At 41.0% G+C, this 26,669-nt stretch overlaps 1 long non-coding RNA gene across 1 annotated transcript in view; it reads right to left on the reverse strand.

The window, feature by feature from the left end:
- The window catches only part of LOC147583351 (uncharacterized), a 94,560-nt gene extending 68,614 nt beyond the window's left edge, over positions 1 to 25,946 (reverse strand). The window contains exon 1 of the long non-coding RNA XR_015243063.1: positions 25,887 to 25,946. This is a non-coding gene — a long non-coding RNA (uncharacterized LOC147583351). The remainder of the gene's footprint in view (positions 1 to 25,886) is intronic.
- Positions 25,947 to 26,669: the final 723 nt, after the last annotated feature.

Here is a 26,669-nt window from a genome sequence, read left to right on the forward strand (position 1 = left end):
TGATCTTAAAGACCCATCACACTACATAATCTGTTTTTCTGGCTTTCTTACCCTCTGAATTTCCATGCCATGAATGGCCTCCCTCGGTTTATTTCTTCATGAGCAAAATGGAGTTACAAATGCCACTAGGAACAAACAAGAAGAAAACTAAGCATGGAATTGGAAGAATCGTTCTAATCCTGAGACTGTTGCTTGATGGATGTGTGACCTGGAGAGAGTCACTTGTTGTTTTTCAGCCTGAACTGATCACCCTACAGCATGAACTTGGAAAGGTGCTAGTGAAAGCCAGAGGGGTAACACAGTTATCTCTCATTGTCCACACTCTCACTCACTAAACTCAGGATCCAAATCAATTTGGAGAGATATATGTAATATAAAATTTCCTTGTACATTTGGATCAGATAATTTTAATTTTTTATCTCAAAGAATTATATTATCTCAAATAGTTTTTGTAATAGCTTAATAAATAGATACAAAAGTGCTTAATAAGGTGAATTCCACCATACTAACTACGCTGTATGCCAATTATTGAAGGAAGGTGATACTAAGTTCTGTCATAAGGCAACCTCTAGGTTACTCTGTTGTCACAAAGGTCAATCTCTTGTATAAATCCACACAAACTTATGAAGTAGTCTGTCTCCAAGTATCGGTAATTTTTTTTATGACCTATCACACTAACCATGGCTTCTCACAGAACTTGACTTTAATTTCCGAAAGCAAGTCATGAAAGTCAATTGTCCACGATCAAACATTTAATTATCAAGAAAAAACAAAAGTCTTTGAGCTGACCAAGGAAATACAGAGAAGAATAAAACCTGACTCTCTAGAGTCAAGGAGCTTACATTACAGGTGAGAAATGACATTAATGTAGCATAAAACTGTGAGGTGTCATAATGAAAGGCCAGTACCAGCTGCTTTGAGATGTGCTGCCGTGACTCTTCCTTCAAGCTGGCACGTTTGGAGGGCCATCTCTCCAGTTCACATACCTTACCCTTGACCTCAGGTGTGTCTGCATGTAGCTGAGGATCACCCATCTGACTGGCTCATCGCTCACAAGGGGCCTGTTATGTGGCAGGCTCAGCAGTGAGCAGGCATAGCTCCTGCCTCTCGATGCCTACAGTCTCACAGGGAAGAAATATCTTCCTTGAAGTATCAGGGCCAGTGTAACAAATTACCACACCCAGTGGCTTAAAACAATAGAAATGTATTTTCTTGTAGTTTTGGAGACAGAAGTCCAAAAATCAGGAGGTCTGCAGGGCTGCAGTCTCCCGGGCTGCAGTCTCCCTGAAGACTCCAAAGAATCCCTCCCTGCCTCTTCCAGGTTCCAGGGGCTCCAGGGGCTCCTTGGGTTAGGGCCGTATAACTCCAGTCTCTGACTCTGTCTTCACATGACCTTCATCTCTGTGTCTATGGCTCAAATCTCTGTCTGCCTTTCTCTTATAAGGACAACTGTTATCGGATATAGGGGATATATATCCCCGATATCGGGGATATATATCCATTCCAGGATGATATCATCTCGAGATTTTTAATGCAGTCATATCTGCAAAGACTCTGTTTCAGATAAGGTCACATTCACAAGTTCTGGTGATTAGACATGGCCATAGTTCTTGGTGGACAATCATACATCCCATAGCATTAGTCTTGGAAGAAATAACTACAATGTGGTAAAGGTATTGAAATGAATACAGAATATGGAAGAATCTCAGATGATGGCTGGCCTGGAAGGGACTCACACTTTCCTGAGGTCAGTTTTTTAAGAGCTGCAGGATGGCAGGAGCACTCTAGGCTTAAGGCAGATAATAGGCTCAGGCTAGAGGAGGGAGATGGGGAGGGAGAAAGGAATGTAGAAGAATCCAGGATGAATGAAACAGAAAGAGCAGAGTGGGTAGATACTAAAAGTTTCCCTAAGAGCGATGTGAGTTCAATGAAACATTTTAATAAGAGAAGTGAAAAATTATAATTTCTGCTTTTAAAGTATCATTCCAGCTGCAGTGTGGGGAGAATGGTTTGGCAGGAAGCAAGAGAAGGTTTGGGGAGACGCATTGCAGATGATTGCAGTATTCCAGGGGAGAAATCACAGTGGCCAAGATTACTGTGGAATCAATGGAAACAGATTTATGTGGACTTCTGTGATAGCCGTAGAAGCAATTAAACCATCAAGATTGTATCCTATTGAACTGGGGAGGTTGAGGAAAGAACTCAAGAACAGCAACCAAGTTCTAACTTGAACAATGAGGTACCAGTGTTGTTTTGCTGATTCAAGAAACACTAAAGGAATGGTCATTTGTTTCTTTGTTTGGGCCGGGGAAGAGAACATCTAGTTTTTTTTTTTTGTTTTTTTTTTTTTCTTTTACAATGAAGAAATCCTGGTGCTCCAAGGTCATATGATTTAACCAGGATAAACAGAAAGTAGGAGCAGGGCCCAGACAAGACCCGAGGCTCCTAACCCCTAACACATTTTTTCTCCCTGTGCATGGACCTGCCCACTTTTCTTTTCCCAAATCCACTCCCTTCTGGGTTTTTGTTTTGAGTTTCAAGGATTTCTCTAAGTACATAAAGCAATGTTTATTCTGTATGAAGGATGTATTTGTTACATTCAGGATCTCAATCTTCCTTCTTTTCTTGCCACCCGTACTCAGAAAGATTTCTACCTTCGCATAAGACTGAACAAGGGAACCTATAGGGGCAATTTGGTGTTATCGTGACCTGACAGAGCTAAAGCTGAGCATAACCTGTGGATATCTGTTCCTCAGAAATATTCTTTCGCTAGGTTGTTTCTACATGTAATGCCATTTCTCATATCTGTTTGTCCAGCTCAACCCGTTTCCCACTCTACCTCCTCAATTCATTTTAAGAACTGCTACTTGGTTCTTCACTTATGAAACCTCACCTGATATTTTACTGATTCTTCTCATGAGATAAAAAACATTGCAAGAGAAAGAATCATCCTTACTTGTAAAAAGGGCAATAATAACTATGCTTGATCCTCAAAAGATATGGGGCTTTGGGTCAATGAAGCCTCCTGTTTGGCTTGATTCTTATTTAGTGATCTATTTCTTTTTTTTTTTTTTTAATGTTTATTTAACAAGGGGAAGGGCAGAGAGAGAGGGAGACACAGAATCCGAAGCAGGCTCCAGGCTCTGAACTGTCAACACAGAGCCTGACATGGGGCTCGAGCTCACAAACCCTGAAATTGTGACCTGAGCCAAAGTCTGATGCTCAATTGATGGAGCCGCCCAGGCGCCCCCAAAACTGATCTATTTCTAATTACTCTCTCCTGATAGTGCCAATCATCATCTCATCCTGAAGTGACTAGATATCTGCATTCTTTTCTCAGGGGTCTGCAGGGTTTCTTACACTCCAGTGAGCGTTAGGACAAAACATGCATTTATCATCCAAGATTGAGTCATAAATAGTATTCTATTTGCAAATCCTACTGGAATTAGGAAAAGGGTAAATTGAGGAAGTATTACTTTATCTTTGGAGAAAGATAATTACTTAGCTAATTGTCGTCAACATGCTTTAAAATCATCCACCTTGCTATTTGGTCGCATCAGGTGTTACGCTTTATTTTAAGAGGGATCCACTAAGAATAAGGTAGTGACTCTGCCCAGAACATCAAGTCTTCCAATTTTGTGCATTCCTGAAGCCACTGCTCTATGAAAATAGATGTCACGTATTTACATTCGTATCTTGGTGGCCTTTATAACATTAGTGAGGCAGTTTCGTGGTTGCCATGACATAATGCAGACAGGGTAAGATGCCCTAGAACAGCTTTTAAACCAAATTGTGTGGATTGCCAGATCAGTACCAAAAACACAGGAAGATTTGAAAATTACCTAAGACCTTGCAAAGCCATGGAGCATGATCTCTGCCTTCCCTTGCCCGTACAGTCAGAGAGCATTAGTAATACATAAACCAGATGTGGGACTGCCGTAGGCTGTACATTTCTCCAGTTCCAGTCAGCCAGAGCAGTGGGAGAGAACACCAGGATGAATGAAAGAGAATTACTGTTCAACCCGCGTGTTTTGAAATCCGCTCACTTGTGCCAACATTATTTGTCCCTATGCAAAATAAAACAAACAAACAAAAAGTCTTGAGAGAATGAAGTGGAATCTTCTGTTTTGGTTTACTACAGTAAGAGCAGGATTCCCATAAGGTGCATATGACGCAGGAATAAATGTGATCTTTGGTGTAACGAGACAGAATAATATCAAAGCTTATAACCAGAAATATTCTCTTACCTAATGCCAATTATAGCCATGTCCTCAGTTTACCTATTGACTGAGCTAGCGTTCAAAGGTGCTACAGCTCCTTCAAATATGACCATTCCAGAAGATGGCACCACCTGTCTCATGATCCTCCAGTTTCTTTGATCCTTTCAATGTTTATGACACTTTGTCAAATTCCCTTTGGTACTATTATGTGGATTCATTGATTTATGTCTTATTGATGTAGTGTCCACTCTGCACAAGGCATCCTGGTAGCTGCAAGGAAAGCGGAAATCATTAAGACACCACCCTGGCTCTTGAGAAACTTACGATCTTAAAGAGCAGCTGTCACGAGAACACAAGGGAACTATGGCATAAAACTGAAAACTACAAGTGTCATAGGGTTCACAGAAAGAAGAAGACTCCCGTGTCACAGACAGCAGGGAAATCTTTATGGAGAGAGTCAGATTTGAAGTGGATCGAAAAAAGTAGAAACGGTTTGTATAAATGGACACTGCGGCAGGTGGGGGGCGGGTGCAGGAAATGGGAATTCTATGCTCAGGAACCATGATGAGATAAGGGTGTGGAGGCATGAGTGAGGCATAGGTAGTGGTCAGGCTTCGGTGCAGTAGAGGAAAAAAGCAGGAGACTTGTGGCTTTTGAAAAGGTTGCCCTGGGATCACACATTGTGGGAACATTCTGGGGTGGAACAGGGTTATGATGAGTAGCAGTGTCAATCAAGAGAGGACTGGGGCACCTGGGTAGCTCAGTCAATTAAGCGTCTGACTCTTGGTTTGGGCTCAGGTCATGATCTCACAGTTTGTGAATTGAGCCCCACATCGGGTGCCATGCTGACAGTGTGGAGCCTGCTTGGGATTCTCTCTCTCTCTCTCTCTCTCTCTGCCCCCTCATACTCCCTCTCTCTGTCTCTCTCTCAAAAAGAAATAAATAAACTTAAAAAATTATATTAAAAAAAGGACCAACGGTGAACTAGAGCACTGCATAGATAGAAAAGTGGGGGAAGAAGCTAGCAAAAATGGCATATGAGCACAAAGGAAAAGAAGCCAAGTAATTTTGCCTCTATGGCCTAAGAGCCAAGAAGAGGGAAGTCACTGGATGGGGCTCTGAGATTTTGAGTCTTTGTAGCTAAGTAGATCTTTTTTCCATTATCAAAAGGAAGGAAATCCAAGGGGGAGACATGTTTGGATGTAGGCAATGATGTGGAGTGTTCTAGGCATTAATTTTGAAGTGCTAGTGATATGCTCAAGTGGGAATGTTCAAGAGGCAGTTGGAAATATGGGAAAGGATAGATGGATGGACACTGGAATGGAGACATGAATTTGGGGTAAATGTGGGGTGCCTGGGTGGCTCAGTTGGTTAAGTGTCCGACTTCAGCTGAGGTCATGATCTCACAGTTCATGAGTTTGAGCCCCGTGTCGGGCTTTGTGCTGACAGCTCAAAGCCTGAAGCCTGCTTTGGATTCTATGTCTCCCTCTCTCTCTGCCCCTCCCCTACTCACACTCTGTCTCTCTCCCTCTCAAAAAATGAGTAAACACTTAAAAAAATTTTTTTTGAATTTGGGATAAATGTTTAGGCATTATAGCTGAAGGAAGAGAATGGGGGACAAGAAAGAAGACCAGTAAAGAATCATGGGAACACCTAGATTAGTTGTGAGTCAAAGAAAAGGAGCTGGCAGAGGAGGTGACAGAAGAGATGGGAAGAGAAGCAGAAGCTGACACGTCACAGAGGCCAAGAGCCAAAGGAAGAGCGAGTCCTTAGATGTGACATGCTGCAGACAGCAGAAGGTTCTCCCCCTTCCTCTCCTCTCTTCCTGAAAGCCCTGGTGCTGAGCTCCTTCTTGTCCCCAAGGAGTGGATTGGATGGCAGTAGCTTGTCTGACTCCAGTCTCTTCATCTTCAGCCTACCCTGACTACCACTTCTAAAACCCTCTTTTCGTCTTGTCATCCCATAGCTCCCTCTTGCCTCTGGAAATTCAAATGTTGAAACTGCTCTTCAGCCTCGATTACTCAGGCTCCATTAATTAACACCATCTTATCTGCCTGGCTTTCTTTTTTATTCCTCTTCAACACATTTTGTTAGAGCCTGCCCGGGGCTTACACCGTCACCACACAAGACTACCATACCTACAGTTTTTTTTCTTGTTCCCCTGCCTTCATTTCCTATTTGTCTCCTCTGTACCAAGACAGTATGCCAACATGGAAATTGAAATAAACCCTTTCTGTTCCACTCTCTTCTGTTATAGCTTGGGACTTAGTTTAGTCTTAGACTGGGAATGTTTTGGCTTATCTGTCTGCCATGAAGATCTGGTCTTATGGGTTGGTAACTGCCTAAGGTATGGTCTGAGGTTCTGTCATTGAAAACACCAGTCCCACCATCTGCTATGCCACTTTTCTAGATTCATTCCTCTAGGTGATGAAGGCTTCTCTGCTGTGCTGTCCAATATGGTAGCCACTACCTATCCTTGAACATAAAACACTGTATTTTCATACAACACTCTATGGGACAGTGTTATTTTACTGTGTTCAAAAGTTTCATGTAGAATGCTAAAGCCTTTGTAAGAAGTTAAGCTTTATTAACAACCCCTTGAAGGGAGTCAGTAAGAACCTGTAAATGATAATAATAATAATAATAATAATAATAATAATAATAAAGAGAGAGAGAGAAAGAGAGAGAGAAAATAATAGCGAAAACTGGAGAGGCAGAGAGTGGAGAGGGGCAACTCGAAACAGGTGCCAGAGGATACCTGAAGACCAACCTTATGTACTTTGCAATTGGGCCTTCCACTCTCCTGGAGCCCTTCTGCTACAAGAGAAAGTAGCTATTTTGCAGACTTGAAGTGTTCATTTTTGTCTTTCATCCATCACCACCATCACCACCACCACCACCACGAGCATCAATGTTCTTGGGAAGCAATATATCCCTTGACTTTCTTAGCAAGAATGGCTTCCACATTTTAAGATCTGGGTAAGCTGACAGGTCCGTCCTTAGGGGAAATTCAGAACCAAGATGGGATAGAAGGGAGCGATCGCTCCTGGACACTCTAGGCTTCCAGCTGTAATCAGCATTTGATCCCAGTACATGGCCCAGGTAGACAGTGGTGAAGCCTCTGTGGGGGACATTTGCCAAAAGACAAAGATCCCATTACTGGTTTCCTAATGTCTAGAAGGAATTCAATGTGGTTAATTTCTTGTTAACACCAGAAATTAACTAGCCAGTAAGCCTTGACTTTGTCCTTTGCAGGGGCCAGTCTTAATGTGTGAGATAAGGGAAGGGAGACTTAAACACACACTCTCTGAATGGTCCCGTTCTCCCTTCCCCTCAATTTCATTCCTTCTACAACAGTCTACATGGGAATCATGGGGAGAAAAATAATAATAAAAACATTGCAAAGATTTTCATCAGTATTTGTTAAGCCTTAAGATACATAAAACAAGGGAGCAAACTTGTAAGACTCTCACTCGTGATGGCTCAGTACAAAATATGCAAAAAGACCTGAAATTCCTGAAAAGGCCAAAAGAGAAACAGTAGCTTCTGGAAGGGCACCTGCCCAGAACTTTTTCCCATGGCCTACTTGGTCTCATATAAGAGCACCAACTCAAGTAACTTCCTGGACCAGTGGTTCTCCAAGTGTGACCCTAGACCAGCAGCATCAGTATCACTTGAGTGCTTCTTAGAAATAAAAATTCTCAGGTACCACACCAGGTCTAGTGAAGGAGCACCTCAGGGGAGGTCAACTATCTGTGTTGTAACCAGCCCTCCAGGTCGTTCTGAAGCTCACTCAGTTTTGGGACCTCTGACTAGACAGTTAAAGTAGGACTCCTGTCTTTTACTCTTTCTCTCTCCCCTTTTCTGCCTTCACTCACCACCTTCCAAATCCCAGTGACTAGAGCTTTCACAGCCTAACTGGGAGTAGCAATGGCAAAATGAAAAGGGTTCTTAGATTTGTCAGAGAATCAAGAAATAATATTGGCTGAAAAAGGTTTCCTTCCAACCAATCAATGGGTTCTAGTTGTGTCACACTATAGGACAGTGGTTATAAGCACAGCCTCTGGGGCAGAAGCCTTGGGTTCAAACTCAGCTCTGTCACCTGCTAGTTGTGTGACAGACACCAAGCAAGGCATTTAACTTCTCTCCCTCACAGATGAGGAAAATACATGACCTCATAGGGTCACTATAAAGATTAAATGTCTAAATAGATGCAAAGATCTTAGGACAGTGCCTGACACAAAAACACATCTAATTGTTAGTACTAAGATCTAAGACCTTTGCCATTTAAAATCAGGCAATGTCGTTAACTTCACCTGACTATAGCCACTCAACAAACCTTTGTTTAGAGATTGAAGATTGTGAGATAGCTGGGTGGTAGTGGCAAAGAAAGAAAGAACCAGAATATTACTGGGTATGTAAGACCCTTCTTAGAAATGAAGGCCCCTCCTTCTGCCCTGTGGTTCACACCCTCCCCAGAAGGCACAAAAAGGGAAACAGAAATCTCAAGGGTGGGGACAGCCAAGTCCGCTTGGCCCCAGGAAGTCCACCGCAGGGCTGACTGGTTTCTAAATGTTTTACTCCAGAAACCCAGAAGGGGCGGGCTGAAGGAAGAAACAGGAGGAGGCTGGGGTTGGGGAAGACAGCCCAGAGTGGCCGTGCTCCAGGCAGTCTTTTGAAGGGAGCCACTGCTCCTTTGTCTGGACAATGCAGACTGTGGGCTGTAATCTGAGTGGGGCCAGGGCAGGGGCTGGGCCACACAATCAAAGGGCTCGGGCTCTACAAGGCCGGTTCCCTTCAGCGTCATCTTACTGTGGGCCTCCCTTGGGTCCCTCCAGGGGAATCAGATGGAAGTAAAAGAGGGAACGGAGACAGAATTTTGGAGACTTTGATTTCTAATCAATGGTTCTGAAAACTACCTGACTGTGACCCTGAATATGCTCCTGACAGCCTACATTTTCTTAAAAATGCAAGGCCAGAGTCTCAGTGGAGCTTTCCCCTTCCTCCTGTTCTTTTTCATGGTTCCATCATCCAGTGGGTCTAGCATTTGGGCTTTGGGACGCAGCCCCGTTTTAGACAAACTTCCAGCAAATGCTCTTGGATTCTTCTCCATTAAAGATAGACATTGGAGAAATATGTCATGTTGTTCTTTCTTGGATCTCAGACCTCTTAGGATAGAGTCTCTTTCAAACCTTTTTGAAAGACATCCTAATTACATGAGAGTAAATAGTTGAACTTGGAATAAAAAGCTCGTGAAAAGGCTACAAACATTAATTCTGGCTTCACAGAAGTTTGGAGCAAACCGTGTATATGCCCTCTGGCTGGCAAACACACCATTAATATTTCATTTGGGATTTTTCTGTATCAGGTTTTCTTTGTGTGTATACCAAGCTACATTTTTTTTTCAGCTAAACCACTTCAAGAAATAGAAAGGAAGTTAGCTCCCCTTTTTCCAATCCCCTACTAAATATACACTTTTATAGCCTGTCTAATTTCATTCATTTTGTTATGGTTCTGGCAGAGATATTAGTGTCTGGAAAAATAAATTATTTGAAAACCAGTCTGAGACTGAGTCAATGCAACATCAAAACCACCCATAAAATATGTCACTATATTGCATAGTTTAAACCATTTGCTTAGAATTTTATATGTCAAACAACTTAATTTCCCCCTCACTTCTATACATAGATGGGTGGATCAATTAAACTCAATACCTCAGTTCTGACAATTAATGTCATGAGAAATTTTGAGCCTGTTAGAAGTCCCTAGGATACCACCGATTTGGTGCAGTTACTTCCGCAAAGAGGAAAACACTTCAGAAGTGTGGGGCCATGCCATGGACACTATACCCACGCTGAAATTGTCCTCTCATGATTGAGTCTTTTATCTGCCTCCTCCCCAGAGCCACTTACAACGTAAATTAGCTTTACTGCATACATTTCTCCACCAGGCACTGGTTTCTTATCTTACCCTGTAGACCCCCATCTTCTCTCTCTTGAATTGTTGTTCTCCCCACAACTAGCCTTGAGTCTTTCTTTACCCTCCATTGCATCAGCTACAGGTCAGGCTGTGATCCCATGAGAGGAAATCTGATCACGTCCTTCCCCTCCTCAGGACCATCCCTTCACCCTCAAGACAAGTCTAAGCTTCTAACCCTGTGGGATAAGGTACTTCTCCTCTTGCCTTTCTGGTCTCATCTCTCACTACTAGCTGCCTCCCATTCTGAAAATCAACCACACTTCCTCCAGGCTGTAACTGGGTCATAGGCTCTCCTCTGAATATACCTGCATGTTCTACTTCCTACCCGAAACAATCCTCCTTATACCAACCTCCTCCTTCAGTTGACAAACCCTTAGTCACCTTCAGCTTAAACGCCATGACTGTCAATTGTAGCACGGGTGCCAGGCTCCAACCTGGACATCACGGCCTCACTCATCCTACCCATTTTCACACGCGATGGTGTGTTTTCTAGCTCAACTACTTACATCTCCAGTTAGCCCGTGAGCTCTGTAGAAGTTGGGGTCATATTTCTCTTATTTAGTGTTCTTTCCCTACCCTAACTCCCCCTGAGGGTCCTTTAGAACTTGTTACACCTCAGAACGAATCAAGTGCACAGTATTTCATTGATGGCATTGTTGTAATTTTTCAGCCCAGTGTGTCCACGTTACTGACTTTGCCTTCGGGCTCCAGAATAGTCTGATTTCACCATGGCCTCAGTGTGCTCAAACAGAGGGAAGCACCTAGCTAGAGTGAGAGTGTGTCTCCATTTGCCCATGACAACAGTTTGTATTCTGTAGAACTGTTACTACCGCCCTCTTGAATTCCCAAATGGGCCTCAGCTTGAAGGATATACTTTAAGGTGGTCTTATGCAGGGTCCAGGTATTCTTCAACCATTCAAACAAGTTTCAACCTTCCCACAAAGCGGTGCTATGGGGGAGATTGATTGAGCTAATTAATATCTTTTGAATTAATTCATTCTCTAGGGCACCAGAGTAGACTTCTGAGAAGGCTCGTCTTTTGGTATAATGGGCCATAGCTCATTCTAAGTATAAATGCACATTTCAAACTCTCTTTCAAATGCTTTGGATCTTTGCAAGAATGTAGAATAAAACAGAAAAACAGGTATCGGGGCAAGAGATAGTGACCAAATCCATATATATGTGCAGAATTGTTTTAACACTCGGGTCCTCTTATGTACTTTTGAGGCAGAGCCCGGGAGACATTTGGTTTTATGTTTTGTGTATGTGAGTTTTGTTGTTAGTGTTGATTTAGAGGATTTTCCCTTTGTTTTAGCTCCCCTGACGCCACCACCTTTGTCCCAAGAAACCCACCCCACCCCCATAGGCTGCAATTGAGGAAAAATCTTTTAAAACAATTATCAAGATTGGCTGCCTACTGTGATCAAATTCATTAGATAATAGCTAAACTCTACATTTCACTTGGTGCACAATGTTTTACTTTTCTCTCTCTCTTTTTCTTTCTCCAGTATTCACATGGAAATAATGCCATAGTTGTCTAGGGGTAAATTTGAGGTGCTCTCTGAGGACCTGGCATATTTCGGTAAGCACAGGCAGAGATGGGAAAGGAGAGGACGGTCACTCTTTAAAAAAAAACAAAAAAAACCACAACCTTTTTTTTTAACCAATAGCACTATTAGTGATTATCCTAAGGAATGTTCATAAAGAACACTTGGAAATATTGAAAAAGTGTAAAGAGCGTTCTGTAAAAAAAATAAATAAATGCACACATAACACTGTATGTCCTCTAAAACTAGGGTCATAGAAAGTAAACACATCGGTGTTTTAAATTTCACATTATTATTGAGAGTAATTCCCTATGGTATTGAATATTATTTGGAATAGTGTTTAGCAATGGAGGGCTTGCATCAGATTTCACTGGAGATGTATGCAAAAACCCCAGCTCTGAGTCCTGCACCTGAATCAGAAAATCATAAGGAAGTGGGGGGTGGGGTGGGACAGGAGTTGAAAGGCCCAAAGAGGTATTTTCAAAGACCATCTTGGTTAATTCTTTTTTTTTTTTTAATGTTTATTTACTTTTTGAGTGGGGGAAGGAGCAGGGAAGGGGCAGAGAGAGGGAGACGGAGGAAGTGAAGCAGGCTCTGCACTGACAGCAAAGAGCCTGATGCAGGTGCAACTCACAAACCTTGAGATCATGGCCTGAGCCAAAGTCGGACGCTTAACAGACTGAGCCATTCAGGAGCCCCCGTCTTGGTTAATTCTGATGTACAACCCGTTTTCTCAGTTTTAGTACTGTTAGAAGCCATGACTAACACAGAATATTCTGTGGATTATCAGTATGGAGAATGTATCCAATTCCCTACTGCGAGACAGTTGGGTCTGTGGATTTACTAGGCCCTGGGATGTAAGCACGTCTAAAGCCACAGATTTACTGTATTCCAGAAGGTTGCAATAAGTTAAACGCTACAGGGGAATGCCCACCTCATAACTTCTTTAGACTTTTAAAATAGGAAAAGTTTGCCAATCCAATGGGTGAATAATAGTTCTTCTCTACACGTTTCAAGGTACATTGCTTTGTTTTCATGGAGGTTGTCTGACTTGCATGTGTTCATGCACCATTTATATTGTGTATCGTCTCCTGTGCAGGAGTTTGTACTCATTCTTTTGAACTTATAAGACCTCTTCATTTGTTGAAGATATTAATATTCATTTTTCTCACATTTTTGTGATACGTATTGCTCTTCCTTTTTACCCTTTAATTTTGTCAGCCTTTTTTAAAAAAAAATTTATTTAGTTTGAGAGAGAGAGAGAGAGAGAGAGAGAGAATCCCAAGCAGGCTCCACTTTGTCAGTGCGGAGTCTGACACGAGGCTCGAAGTGAGATCATGGCCTGAGCTGAAATCAAGAGTCTGACGCTTAACCCAGGTGCCCCCTCACTTGTTTTTATGTGAACAAATGTAGATTCCATGTAATCAGATATGACACGGCTGTCTTACCACTTCTTCCATATAAACATCCTCCTCTGAGAAAAGAGTCCGTTAAATACTCCTTTTTTTTTTTTTTTTTTGGTCTCATTTCTTCTATCGATCAATTCTATAATCCATCTGGGATCTATTTTCATGTATAACTTGAAGAGATTCTTGCTTATTCTTTTTCCAAAGGGTTTATCAAGTTTTCCAGAAGCACTTTAATAAATAATTAATTTCCCCCCCACTAATTTAAAATGCCACAATGACCGTAATAGGATGTTTATATACAGGTGACTGTTTTTCATTGTTTTTTGTTTTATGGTCACTTCATGCTACATTTCAGTACTAAAAAAATATACCTCCTCCCTTATTAGTTTTGTTACTCCAAATCTTCTGAGCTATAATCACTTTTTCAAGTTGCAGATATATTTTGATTCAAATTTCAATTGGAATTGCATTCAGTTCATAAGGAATTAAAAGAGAGGGCTACCTGGCTGGTTCAGTTGGTTGAGCGACCAACTCTTAATCTCAAGTCCAGTCTTGATCTCAGGGTCATGAGTTCCAACCTCATGTTGGACTCCATGCTGGGAGTGAAGCCTTCTTAAAAAAAAAAAAAAAATTAAAAGAGAAATTATATTTTGCAATAACTGGTAACCCTATGAAAGAATATATTGTATGTTTTTATTTAATCAAATCATGTTGTATGCCACTAAGTGGAGTTTTTAGTTTTCCTCATTTAAGTGTACTAAATAACTTTCTTAATTGTATTGGTATATGGTTTATATTTTGTCTGATATCACTGAGTTTATTTCATTCAATGCAATTTTGAACTGGGGAATAGAAAAACAATTGATTTTTGTATGTTTATTTGTAGCTCGCCACCTTTCTAAATCATTACTCATACTTTTCGGTTGACTTATTTATGTTTTATATATTTCAAACTATATCACCTGTAAATAACATCAATGTATCTTCTCCTTCTCAAATTTATATTTCTCATGACGTGTTTTTGTCTTTTTGCAATGACTAGACCTTTCATAAACATCATGAGTAATAATGGTAATGGGAGGCATACTTTTCTAGATTTTAATGTCTCTGGTATTTCACCATGAGCATGAGATTGGCCTGTGGTTTGTGACGGCTATAGTATTTTAAAAATCAGGTTAAGCAAATCTTCTTTATCATACTAAAGGAATCACATAGATGATCCTGGCACGGCATTGATTTTGTACCTTTAATTTAAGCTGCCTTTAGACTTACAGAAAAGTTGAAAAAAGGTGTAAATAATTTCCATATGTCCCTCTCCCAGCCCCCTTCAGTGTTCACATGTTACATAAGCACAGTACATTTAACAGAACCAGGAAACTAACATTGGCACCACTCCATTAACTAAAGGCCTAATCAAATTTCACCTAGCTTTGTTTTTTGTCTTTTTTTAAATTGATATCTTTGTTGTTGCTGTTCCTTGATGCTATTCAGGATCTTACATCACGTTAGTCTCAGACAGTCTATAACAGTTTCTCAATCTTTCTTTGTTTTTCTTGACCATGACATCACTGAAGAATGTTGATTGGTTATTTTGCCAAATGTTGCCCGACTTGAGCTTGACTAGTATCTTCACATGACTGAGATTACCCATATTTGGTAAGATTACCACAGTAATGACCATCTCCATGCATCATATCGCATCACGTTGCAGGGCTCATGGGCATTAGGTGGTTTCTGCCAGGTTTTCTCCACTGTAAACTAGCTTTCCCTCCAGCTAACAAATAACTCAGGGCAGGTATATGAGAATGCACATCCTGTTTTCCTCAGAACTTCACCCATTGATTTTAGCAGCCACTAGTGAATCTTGACTGAGAATATTTTTAATAGAAATGGATTTTGAGGAGCGCCTAGGTGGCTCAGTAGGTTAAGTGTCCAACTCTTGTTATCTGCTCAGGCCATGATCTCACAGTTTCATGAGTTTAAGCCAAGTTGAGCTCTGTGCTGGCAGCGTGCAAAGCCTTCTTCGAATTCTCCCTCTGTCTCTGCCCCTCACCCACTAGTGCTCTCTCTGTTTCTCTCAAAATAAATAAATAAACTTAAAAAATGGATTTTGAGCTTTTCCAAATGCCTTTTGGAGATTGATCAGGATAATCATATGATTTGTCAAGTTTAAAATATGTTGCCATTGAAATTTGTGTTAGAATTGCATTACATTTATAAGATGCCATCCTACTGATTTGTGGTTTTGATTTGAGTGATAAATTTCTCCATCTTAACTTATTCTTTGAATAAACTCTACTGGTTATTTTTCCTTTAACATATCATTGGATCTAATTTGCTAGCATTCAATATAGCGTTTTAATTGGAATTATTAGATTGATCTATGGAATTCTGGTTCTGTTTCCTTCCTTCCCTCCTTCCTTCTTTCTTTTCTTTTCTTTTCTTTTTTTTTCTTTTCTTTTCTTTTCTTTTCTTTTCTTTTCTTTTTTTTTTCTTTCTTAACTACAAAATGCTTCTTTGTCAGTTAGCCCAAACCTAGCAAACTGGCAGAGACTTTGATATTTACTACAGGGGTTGTGAGGATTTTCCAAGGGCTGCCTAGATATGGATATTTTCTAGTGAAATCAACTGCCACATTCTTAACTTCTGTATGACATCTTTCCTAAAACCTATGTACCTTGAATGGCCTGGGGTAAAGGCCATATTTCAGCCCAACTCCTGGTCCATCTCCCTTCCCCAATGGCTCTCTCTCACACTGCATAAGAAAGGCAGAGCTCTGGGGCACCTGGGTGGCTCAGCTGGTTAGGCCTCCGACTTCGGCTCAGGTCATGATCTTGTGATTTGTGAGTTCAAGCCCCACGTCGGGCTCTGTGCTGACAGCTCAGAACCTGGAGCCTACTTAGGATTCTGTGTCTCCCTCTATCTCTGCCCCTCCCCTGCTTGTGCTCTCTCTCTCTCTCTCTCTCTCTCTCTCAAAAAGTAAATAAACATTAAAAAAAATTAAAGACAGAACTCCGACCAACCTGGAATCTGACAGTTGCATTGCCTTAAAGAATACAAGTCTCTAAAGAGATTCAAATCTCCAATCTTGAAGTAACATTCAAATTGTGCTGTAGGTGTTGAGAAAATTAATAATGCTGATGACTGAGTAACAGATTCCTTTGTGGCTTCCAAATATCCCTTTTCAACAAAATTGACGGAGGACATAATGTAATTATTGATGTTAGATCATTAAAAACATAATTTGGAAAGAGTTCAAAGAATTAAGTGACATTTCCACAACCAAACTCTTTATATTCCCAATTACTATTTATGCAAACCAAGTTTCTCAGAGATTACAATTATCATAAAAGAAAATCAGGGCTAGAAATGATAGTGAACCCTTGTCCCATTCCAGCGATAAGTATTACTCATCCACACATACATGAACTCCTAATGCCACCCATCTGCTTAAGAGAGGCCGTCATTAATAAGATTTTGCCTCTTATATGTCATAATTAGCAAGATGTATAATATTTATCTCTATGATCATGTGTCTACAATTATGAGATTTTTTTTAATTTAAAATAACACTTTTAAAATTTAAAATAATGGGCACTTTTTGCAATGATGAATAAAGACTTTCAAACATTAAAAAGTAGGGGCACCTGGGTGGCTCAGATGGTTAGTGTCAGACTCTTGATTTTGGCTTAGGTCATGCTCTCCTGGTTCATGAGCTCAAGCCCCACATTGGGCTCTGTGTTGACAGTATGGAGCCTGCTTGGGATCCTGTCTCTCTGCCCCTCTCCCCACTCACATTGTCTCTCTCTCTCTCTTTCTCTCTATCTTCCAAAATAAATAAACTTTAAAAAAAAAGTTAAAGGGGCGCCTGGGTGGCTCAGTCAGTTGAGCGTCCAACTTCAGCTCAGGTCACGATCTCATGGTCCATGAGTTCGAGCCCCGCGTCGGGCTCTGGGCTGATGGCTCAGAGCCTGGAGCCTGCTTCTGATTCTGTGTCTCCCTCTCTCTCTGTTCATTCTCTGTCTCTCTCTGTCTCAAAAATAAATAAAAACGTTAAAAAAAAATTTAAAAAAAAATAAAAAAAATAAATTTAAAAAAAATAAAAAAATAAAAAAATTAAAAAAAGTTAAAAAGTAGTATATTAGAATAAAAACGTGTGAGGAAAGTGGAACACAAATATATAATTAGAAAGCAAAAGGAATTTCAAATTTTAAAATGAGAGCTATTTTCCTTTATTCTAAATGATTGTTAAAAGCTATCAAATTGCTATGACATTTTATTGGATAATTGTATAGGTAATTTTGTTTTAAAATTATAATATTAACAACATTCCAGAAATTATATGCTTTCCTTGATTTAAAACTTGATGAAAATCATCTAATTTGAAATTAGGTTCAACTTTGAACTGTACATGCATGTATATGCACTTACGTGGGTGTATATATATTCTCTTTTGGGTACACAAGCCAAAAAACATTTTTTTTAATTTTTTTTTTAACATTTATTCATTTTTGAAAGACAGAGAGACAGAGTGCAAACGGGGGAGGGGCAAAGAGAGAGGGAGACACAGAATCTGAAGCAGGCTCCAGGCTCTGAGCTGTCAGCACAGAGCCCAATGCGGGGCTCGAACTCACCAACCAAGAGATCATGACCTGAGCTGAAGTCGGCTGCTTAATCGACTGAGCCACCCAGGCGCCCCTACAAGCAAAAATTTGATAGCCACTGAAAACCACCTCCACTGTGAAGATTGAAATTTATTTGAATGTTTACTAAAAATACTGATCAAATGGACTGTTTGCAAAGATTATCTATTTGAATAAAGCAATCCATCTATTCAGGGAAAATTATTTATCTCTAGCCCACACAAGAGCTTGTGTTCACTCTAGCAGAGGCTGCCTCTGTATAAACCATGGCCCCAATAGTGTAAGCTACATTAACACATGTTATTACGTGCCCTACCAACTCTGATCTCTGTACAAAAATAATACATGTTTCTCAGTTACAAGATACTGTGTAACCTCTGCTAATGAACAGAAGCTTGAGAAGGAGAATTAGCATTTTATAGTGAAAGGTACTATTTATGACTTAAAATACTGATTCGTATTATGAATTTTAAACCACTAATAAGAAATCTAGGCTCAGGGGCACTTGGGCGGCTTAGTCAGTTAAGCACCCGACTTCAGCTCAGGTCGCGATCTCATGGTTCGTGAGTTCGAGCCCTGCATTGGGCTCTGTGCTGACAGCTTGGAGCCTGAGGTCTGCTTCGGATTCTGTGTCTCCGTCTCTCTCTGCTCCTCCCTCTCTCGCACTCTGTCTCTCTCTCTCTCAAAAGTAAATAAACATTAATTTTTTTTTTTAATGTAGGCTCTATTTTTGCCTCGATAGAGAGAAAAGATATTGGCACCTATAACAATATTTTTGCAAAAAACAAAATAATAATATTAGAAATGCACAGGAGATTTCTGGTCTAGGGTCCAGCATGTAAGGAGCTTGGAAGCCATCACTCCATCCTCACAAGAAGACAAAAGGTGAACAAAATGAAAACAGCAGGCCTACTTAGAGCCAACAAAAGACTGAGATCACAAGACAAACTGCCTCCTGAAATTTGGAGAAAGTACAGATGAATACAGAAGAGGCCTGGGAGCTACTGTAGACATCACAGGACTAGAAAAACTGCAGTTGACGAATTGCTAGGGGCTCGGGTACAGACATGGCATAAGAGTGAAAATCTTCAGAAAGGGGGTGAGTCTTAAAGGGATTCCCACACTATCATGACTTTTACCTCCAGGAGTTCTATTGGGTCCTAACAGTGAAAATCAGAGAAAAATCCCCTCCGGGACTTAACTATTTTACCAGACTCTAACCCACTGAGGTGTCACCAGAGATTAACTGACCTGCGGGAAGAGAAATACCCAACTCTATCCCCTTCTAGATCCTGTCTCGCCTAAGGGAGACGAAAAACTGTGAAGGTCACAGTCCAGAGGCTCGGGTTCAATCAAATTCTGAGACCAACTCACAAGACTATAGAATTTTTCCTCTCCCCACACACCTCGCCAACACATCAATAGGGCTCCTGTATAGTAACAAGGGATTACAAGGGAAAGAACAGCACTTCCAGACCTTACCTAAGAAGTCTCTATGGAAACGCAAAAACAATAGGGGAGAGAAAACAGTGGACAACAATGGTGATTTTTGTCTCTGGCACATGCTGCTACAGCAAATAATAAACACAGCCTGACTTACACCCAGGTAAACATAAAACCTCACACTACAGTTCAGTTCTTGTTACTCGGTACGCCCAGCTTTAACAAAAAGAATCACAAGGCATACTAAAACATAAAGAGTAAAATATGAAGAGACAGAACAGGTGTCAGAACCAGACTCGGATACAGCAGACGTGCTGGAAATGCCAGACCATGAATTTAAAATAACTACGATTAATATGCTAAGGACTTCAGGGGCACCTGGGTGGCTCAGGTGGTTAAGTGTTGGACTCTTGCTCTCAGCTCAGGTCTTAATCTCAGGGCTGTGAGTTCAAGCCCCACTCTGAGCTCCATCCTGAGCCTAAAACCTACTTTTAAAAAAATGCTGGGGCGCCTGGGCAGCTCAGTCAGGTAAGTGTCTGACTTCAGCCCAGGTCATGATCTCATGTGTTGGTGAGTTCAAGCTCAGAGCCTGGAGCCTGCTTCGCATTCTGGGTCTCCCTGGCTTTCTCTGCCCCTCCCCCCCCTCTCAAAAATAAATAAACATTTACATTAAAAAAAATTTTTTTAGACTTTAATGGAAAAAGTGAACAGCATACAAGAATAGATGGACAGAGACATTGAAACTCTAAATATGAATGATAAGGAAATTCAATAGAAATGAAGAATGACTTTGATGGGTGCATCATAGACTGGACACAACCAAGGAAAGAATCAGTGAGATTAAAGAGAGGTCAACAAAATGTTCCAAATACGACATGCAAAAAGGACAGAAGAGGATATCCAAGGATTGCAGGACCATTATGAAAGTAATATGCATACCAGGAATAGCAAAAGGAGAAGAAAGGTCCAAGAACTCAAGCAAGACAAATGCCAAAAACTCTACACCTAGATATATCACATTTAAACTGCCAATAATCAAAGATAAAGAGAAAATCTTGAGAGAAGCCTGAGGAAAAAAATACCTTACCTACAGAGGAGCAAAGGTAAGAATTACATTGGACTTCTCTTCACACACCACGCAAGCAAGAAGAGGGTGGAGTGAAATATTTAAAGTGTCCAAAGAGGGGAAAAAACCACCAGCTGGAATTCTGTATCAGATTAAATTATGCTGAGAGAAGCCCAGACAGATTATGGAGTCACGTGTGTTAGGAATGAGGTCTCTCTGCTAAGGACGAGGAGTGGGGAGGTGAGGCGGGAAAGGTGATCTGAGGTAAGTCTGTGGTGGGAGATAAGAGTGACAAGCCTGTCCCTGAAGGCCGAGGCTGGGGCCTGGCGGTGGACACCGAGGCCCCTTGCAAGGTGACCAGAGCCCCTCCTCAGGGGTGAACGAAAGTTCATCTCTATGGACATGCCTGGTGGCAATTCCCTAGAGGTCTGAGCCCCAGCTATTACTATAACTCTAAGAAATCACCTCTCAGCCTGCACACGCTGTTCTCTGGAGACGGGTACAAACTTAGAGGTCCAGCAGGACCCACTCCTGTGTCCTCAGAGGCCCAGAAACTCCGTCCCACCTCTCAGCAACTTCTCACTTTGATTTCTTTTTCAAATGGGGTAAATTGTCTTTCTTATTAATCTCTCTGAATCTTGAAGGACACTGCTGATGCTGCCTTTACATAACTCAAGATGGCTACTTACCTAACTGTTACCCAAAGATTTTCTGTCAGAGCCTACAATAAGGAGAAGCCAGAACCTTCTTTGGGTTCAGAAAGGGCAGGGGAGTTTTAATCTTCCTCTGTAATGAAGAATCTAACTCCATTTTTGATGTGTGACTTTTTGCCCTCCACTCCAGCTTTATTGAAGTATAATTGGTATAAAACTTGCATATAATTAATGAGTACAATTAGGTGATTTTGTATATACGTATACACTCATGTTACCATCACCACAATCTAGGTTATAAATGTATCTATTACCTCCAAAACAAGGAAAGGAGAAATAAAGGCTTTCCCAGACAAACAAAAATGGAGGCAATTTATTGTCAGTAGACCTGCCCTGTAAGAAATGTTAAAAGTTCTTCAGAGAGAAGGAAAACGATTTAGGTCAGAAACTTAGATCTACAGAAAAGAAGAGCATTTTACAAAGAATAAGTGAACATTTATTAAAAAGATAAAATATTTATTGTTCTTTTAAATTATCTAACAGATAAAAGTTTATTCTAAATGATAATGGCAATGATGTATTCCGTGATTGTAACTTAGAAATTAAATGAGTGACAGCAATATCTTAAAGCATGGATGGGCGGAATTTGAAATACTCCTTTAGAACGTCCTTGTAGTATCTGTGAAGCCATTATTTGAAAGTGGTTTTGAGGGGCGCCTGGGTGGCGCAGTCGGTTAAGCGTCCGACTTCAGCCAGGTCACGATCTCGCGGTCCGTGGGTTCGAGCCCCGCGTCAGGCTCTGGGCTGATGGCTCAGAGCCTGGAGCCTGTTTCTGATTCTGTGTCTCCCTCTCTCTCTGCCCCTCCCCCGTTCATGCTCTGTCTCTCTCTGTCCCAAAAATAAATAAAAGTTGAAAAAAAAAAATTAAAAAAAAAAAAAGAAAGTGGTTTTGGAATGGTTGTAAATGTACATTGTAAATTCTAGGGTGATCACTAAAAAAAAAAAAAAAAAAATTTAATGTTTATTTTTGGCAGAGACAGAGCATGAGTGGGGGAGGGGCAGAGAGAGAGGGAGACACAATCTGAAGCAGGCTCCAGGCTCTGAGCCTTCAGCACAGAGCCTGGCCCGGGGCTCGAACTCACAACCAATGAGATCATGACCTGAGCCGAAGTCAGTCGCTCAACCGACTGAGCCACCCAGGCACCCCAAGAAAAGAAAAATTTTATACAAGTATAAATGGTATGCAAAGAGAGGAAAGAAAATAAATCATATAAAACACTCCAAAGCAGAAAAGGCAAAACAAGAGTGGAAGACCAAAAAGAAAAAGAAAATAAGACAGAGCAATAAAACAAAAAACAATAATGAATGTGGTAGACATAAACCCAGCTATATCAATAATCACTTTAAGCGTCAATGATCTAAGTAGATCAGTTGAAAGACTGACTGTCAGAGGCCCCCAGGTGGCTCAGTCGGCTCAGGTCATGATCTCAAGGTTTGTGAGTTTGAGCCATGTGCCGGGCTCTGCGCTGACTGCTCAGAGCCTGAAGCCTGATGCCTGCCTGGGTTTTGTGTCTCCCTCTCTCTCTGCCCCTCCCCCCACTCACACTCTGCTCTCTCGTTCAAAAACAAATATACATTAAAGAAAAAAAAAAAAAAAAGACTGTCAGAGCGGACCAAAATCCAAACTGCAACTATATGTTGTCTATATGAAGCCCACTTTAAATATAAAGACACAAATAGATTAAAAGTAAAGGTATAAAGAAAGATATACCATGCTAGCACTAATCAAACAAAAAGTGGAGTAGACATGATTATTGTGTGTGTATATATATATACACACACATATACATATACACACATACATATATGTATAGTAAGATACATATATATATATGTATATACACATACACACACATATATATATAACAAGACAAATAAAAGGTGGAGTAGACATTTTTATTTCAGACAATACACTTCAGAGCAAGAGGAATGTAATGAGATAAGGGATATATTTATATATATGTACAGTATATATGACATATTATGTATATATAAAAACATATATATCTATATACACATATATATATATGTATTATACACACACACACACACACCATATATATGTAATTTTAAAGGGGTCAATTCTCCAAGAAGACACAACAATTTTCGTATGCATGGCCGTAAGAACAGAGTGTCAAAACATGTAAGATCAAAGTGATGGATCTGCAAGGAGAATTAGATGAATGCAAAATTTTGGTGGAGTCTTCCCTCCTGCCCATCAGAAGTGGACAGGCCCAGCAGTCAGGAAGTCAGTAAGGACATGGTCAAGCTCAACAACACCCTTAGTCAACTGGACACAGTTGAGATCTATAGACCACTTCCCACCCAATAACACACGCCTCTTAAGCTTACATATGACATTCACCAAAACAGACCATATTCGGCATCATAAAGCACATCTCAACAAAGTTAACAAAATAAAAATTGTACTAACCATACCCTCAGACCTTAATGGAATTAAATGAAAAATCCATCACAGAATGAGAGCTGGAAAATCCTCAAATATTTGGAAATTAAATTATTACAATTTATTGCTGCCTTTCCACAGTCGGTCTTTTCTGTTTTTTTCTCTCATCAGTTTGTGCTCTTTGATTTTATTTGTGCGGTGCCTGGGTGGCTCAGTCAGTTAAGTGTCCGACTTTGGCTCGGGTCATGGTCTCGTAGTTTGTGAGTTCAAGCCCCGCATCCGGCTCTGTGTTGACAGCTCGGAGCCTAGAGCCGGCTTTGGATTCTGTGTCTCCCTTTCTCACTTCCTCTCCCATGTTCATGCTCTGTCTCTCTCTATCTCAAAAATAAATAAATAAACATTAAAAAAATTAAATAAAAAGTAAAAAAAGATTTTGTGTCTTGTCTATCAGTATTTGTGATATAGTGTTTAGAATGTTCTAGAATGCTATAACTCCATGGTGTACATTAGAAAAGTGTCTGATAAGAAGGTAACCAAGATCAGGGGGCAGAGGGTCAGGTAAATTAAGTGAAACCTGCCCAGCGGATGCTGCAGTTTTCTGCTTAATTTTCATGTGCCAGGCAATATATCAACCAGAAGCCTTCTAAAAACAATTACGTTAAGATTTTGCCAATCCCATGTAAAAAATTGCAGCTTTTAATTTTGAGGAATATTTTTATTTACTGAGGGTTTGGGGTGATGAGAAAATAGTTTTTATCTCTTCAGCCTCCTTTAGCTAGCTTACGAGAAGCCATTTTCTACCAAATGGAGGGAATTAAGGCTCCTGGTAAATCATCCAGTGCTTCTGGGCTTCCTCCTCAGTGTGTGCATGGTTTCCCTCTGAAAGATGAACAAGAGGGTCTAGATGATCCTTAGCGTTGGGAAACCAGCCCGCAAGACTCAAGCTCTACTTACCGTTTCGACTATTTAGGATGGATGCCCACGACTTTGGTTGGGGAACATGTCTCTCAAAGTCATACCTAAATACTCTGGGCTTGGCAAAATCAAATACCAAACTAATTTTCTTTTGATTTTGATACATGAGAATTTTGATAGACATAAAATAATCATATGCTATGTGCTTTTGATTAATTTAAAAATAATTCATTTAAATGCTGTATGCAAAACAAACTTTAGGTCCAAGAAGCCTTGGTCTCTTATTAAACTTTTCAACTTATTGTCTTCTTCTTCTTCTTCTTCTTTTAAATTTTGGTTGTTGGACCAAAAATTTGGCCCAAGCTAAAAGGCGAAATGTAACCCAGACTTCAAAGGGTTGGCATTGTGTTTGAAACCCAGACACTTAGAAACATTTTCTCTCTCGTCTGAGTTGTAGTGTCCATGCTACTTTGCATTACAATGTCAGATCCCAGTCAGCATGGTGGTCAGGGAGTCTGATCAGTTCCTTCATTGGGACTGGAGGCTGGGTGCAGCTTCCAGATTTCACTCATGTATGGTTTCTGAGCAAAGAACTAAGCCTAAGAATGTCATCAAGAGGCCTAGGGTTGGTCACAATTGTTTCTCTCCCTAAAAATTGGTGATAGTAATTCTTTCTTTTGCACCCCGAACCTCAGTTAGCAGTGGTTGACTTTTAATAAAAATGCATAACTATTTGCATCAGAGAAGTGATTGCCAATCCCAGTCAACATTTGTCTATGGGCTGTCTTTATGGTCCTTTGCCATGAGAATCCCTCAAGCTTATGCATTTGCCTTGCGCCCTCCCAGTTTGTAGTCTGTTGAATCTGCTCCAGCAGGTGTATCTCAGTGCAAATGCTATTTCCACCCCAGAACAGCCTTGTGCCTGCTCCCTTCCAGCTGTACTCGCTGAATACCCCATGTAATACTTCTATTTTCTTATTGTAGTTGTTTGTTTGCGTCTCTCTCCTCTGAAGTGGAAGGTCCTTGAGGTAGGCATTTACTTTTCCCTCTTATGTCCTCAAGGGTTCTTTCAGCATGTTTAGCATAAGGACATGAGCGATCTGTCATCTATAGTAACAAATGAAAAAAATGAAATGAACACCTTACGCAGCTCATTGTTTTCTCCACAGAAAGTCTCAGGTTTGACCACCAAAATCTCCTAGTACATTTCTCCTTAAACTGTACCCAGGAATGAACCACTTTTCCACTGCACGGTGTTTAAGCCCTTCTGTGGTGCCCAGCCTCCTGCCAGGCGCTGATGATGCTGTGCTATAGAAGGCAGCTGTGACGCAGTGACAAGGACCACACAGTCTTGGCCGTATCTTCCTGGGAAACTCTATGGCGTCTGGAATTCCCAAGATAAAAACATCTCCTGTAACTTTCTTTCATTTTATGACAGTGCAATTATGAGTTTTATTGTTATTCCTGACATAACTTTAGCATTCTCTCGATTTCCCTGGCAACCACCTGGCCTTGAGATTTTAATGGCAAGAGTGAGCACTCACCATCTGAGGAAAAGTGGAAGACTTTTTAGCTGGCCATCAGCTGTGGAATCTCTGCCAGTGGCTTTTTACTTGGCCGGCTCGGAATCGCCTCTTCCTTCCTTGAAACCACGGATCATCCCCTTGCAGTGCTGCTCCGAGCCATTTGGAGAAGGAAAGAAGAGTCTGTGAAAGCAAATACAACCCCTCAAATGATGCCTAATCCCATTTCAATCAGCTAGTGAGGCTGGTGGGTCACAAAACAGTGGTGCAGAGGGAGCCAAGTAGGAGGCATCTGGCTCTTGGATATTGCAACAGGTTATGGATGGACCGTTTCCTCTTGTCTGGGAATTTCAACTAAAGCCTCAAGCTTAGCCTAATGGCTTTTTAAGTACCTCTGCATTCCAAGCGGAGGCACTAGATTAGCTACCCCCACCCCCACAGGACCTGCTAAACAGTATCTAAACCATCCTAAATCACCCCATCGTCTATAAAAGAGAACACCGGGGTTTCAGTAGAAAGGAGAAGAGCCATTTCTTTGAAAAGAATCCAGAAGGATGCAGAGCACTGTGACATTTGCATCTCTGCCTGCAGACACCATGATTTCATCCAAGCAGTCTCTGGGGGCTGGATACTAGCTGGGCACTGAGGTCTGCAGGTCTCCTGCCACGGTAGAGTGAGAGGTCAGAGAAAGGGGCTCATGCCCCATAGCATTAGGGTTACATGTGTGGATAGAGACTGGACTCACCCCCAGTTTACAGAAGCTGAGTCAGAGGTGGGCTATGCCATTCACAGGAGCAGAGGACA

This window comes from Puma concolor, chromosome A2, assembly GCF_028749965.1.
Source record: "Puma concolor isolate L17-30 chromosome A2, mPumCon1.1.hap2, whole genome shotgun sequence".
In the NCBI taxonomy this organism is placed as follows: domain Eukaryota; kingdom Metazoa; phylum Chordata; class Mammalia; order Carnivora; family Felidae; genus Puma; species Puma concolor.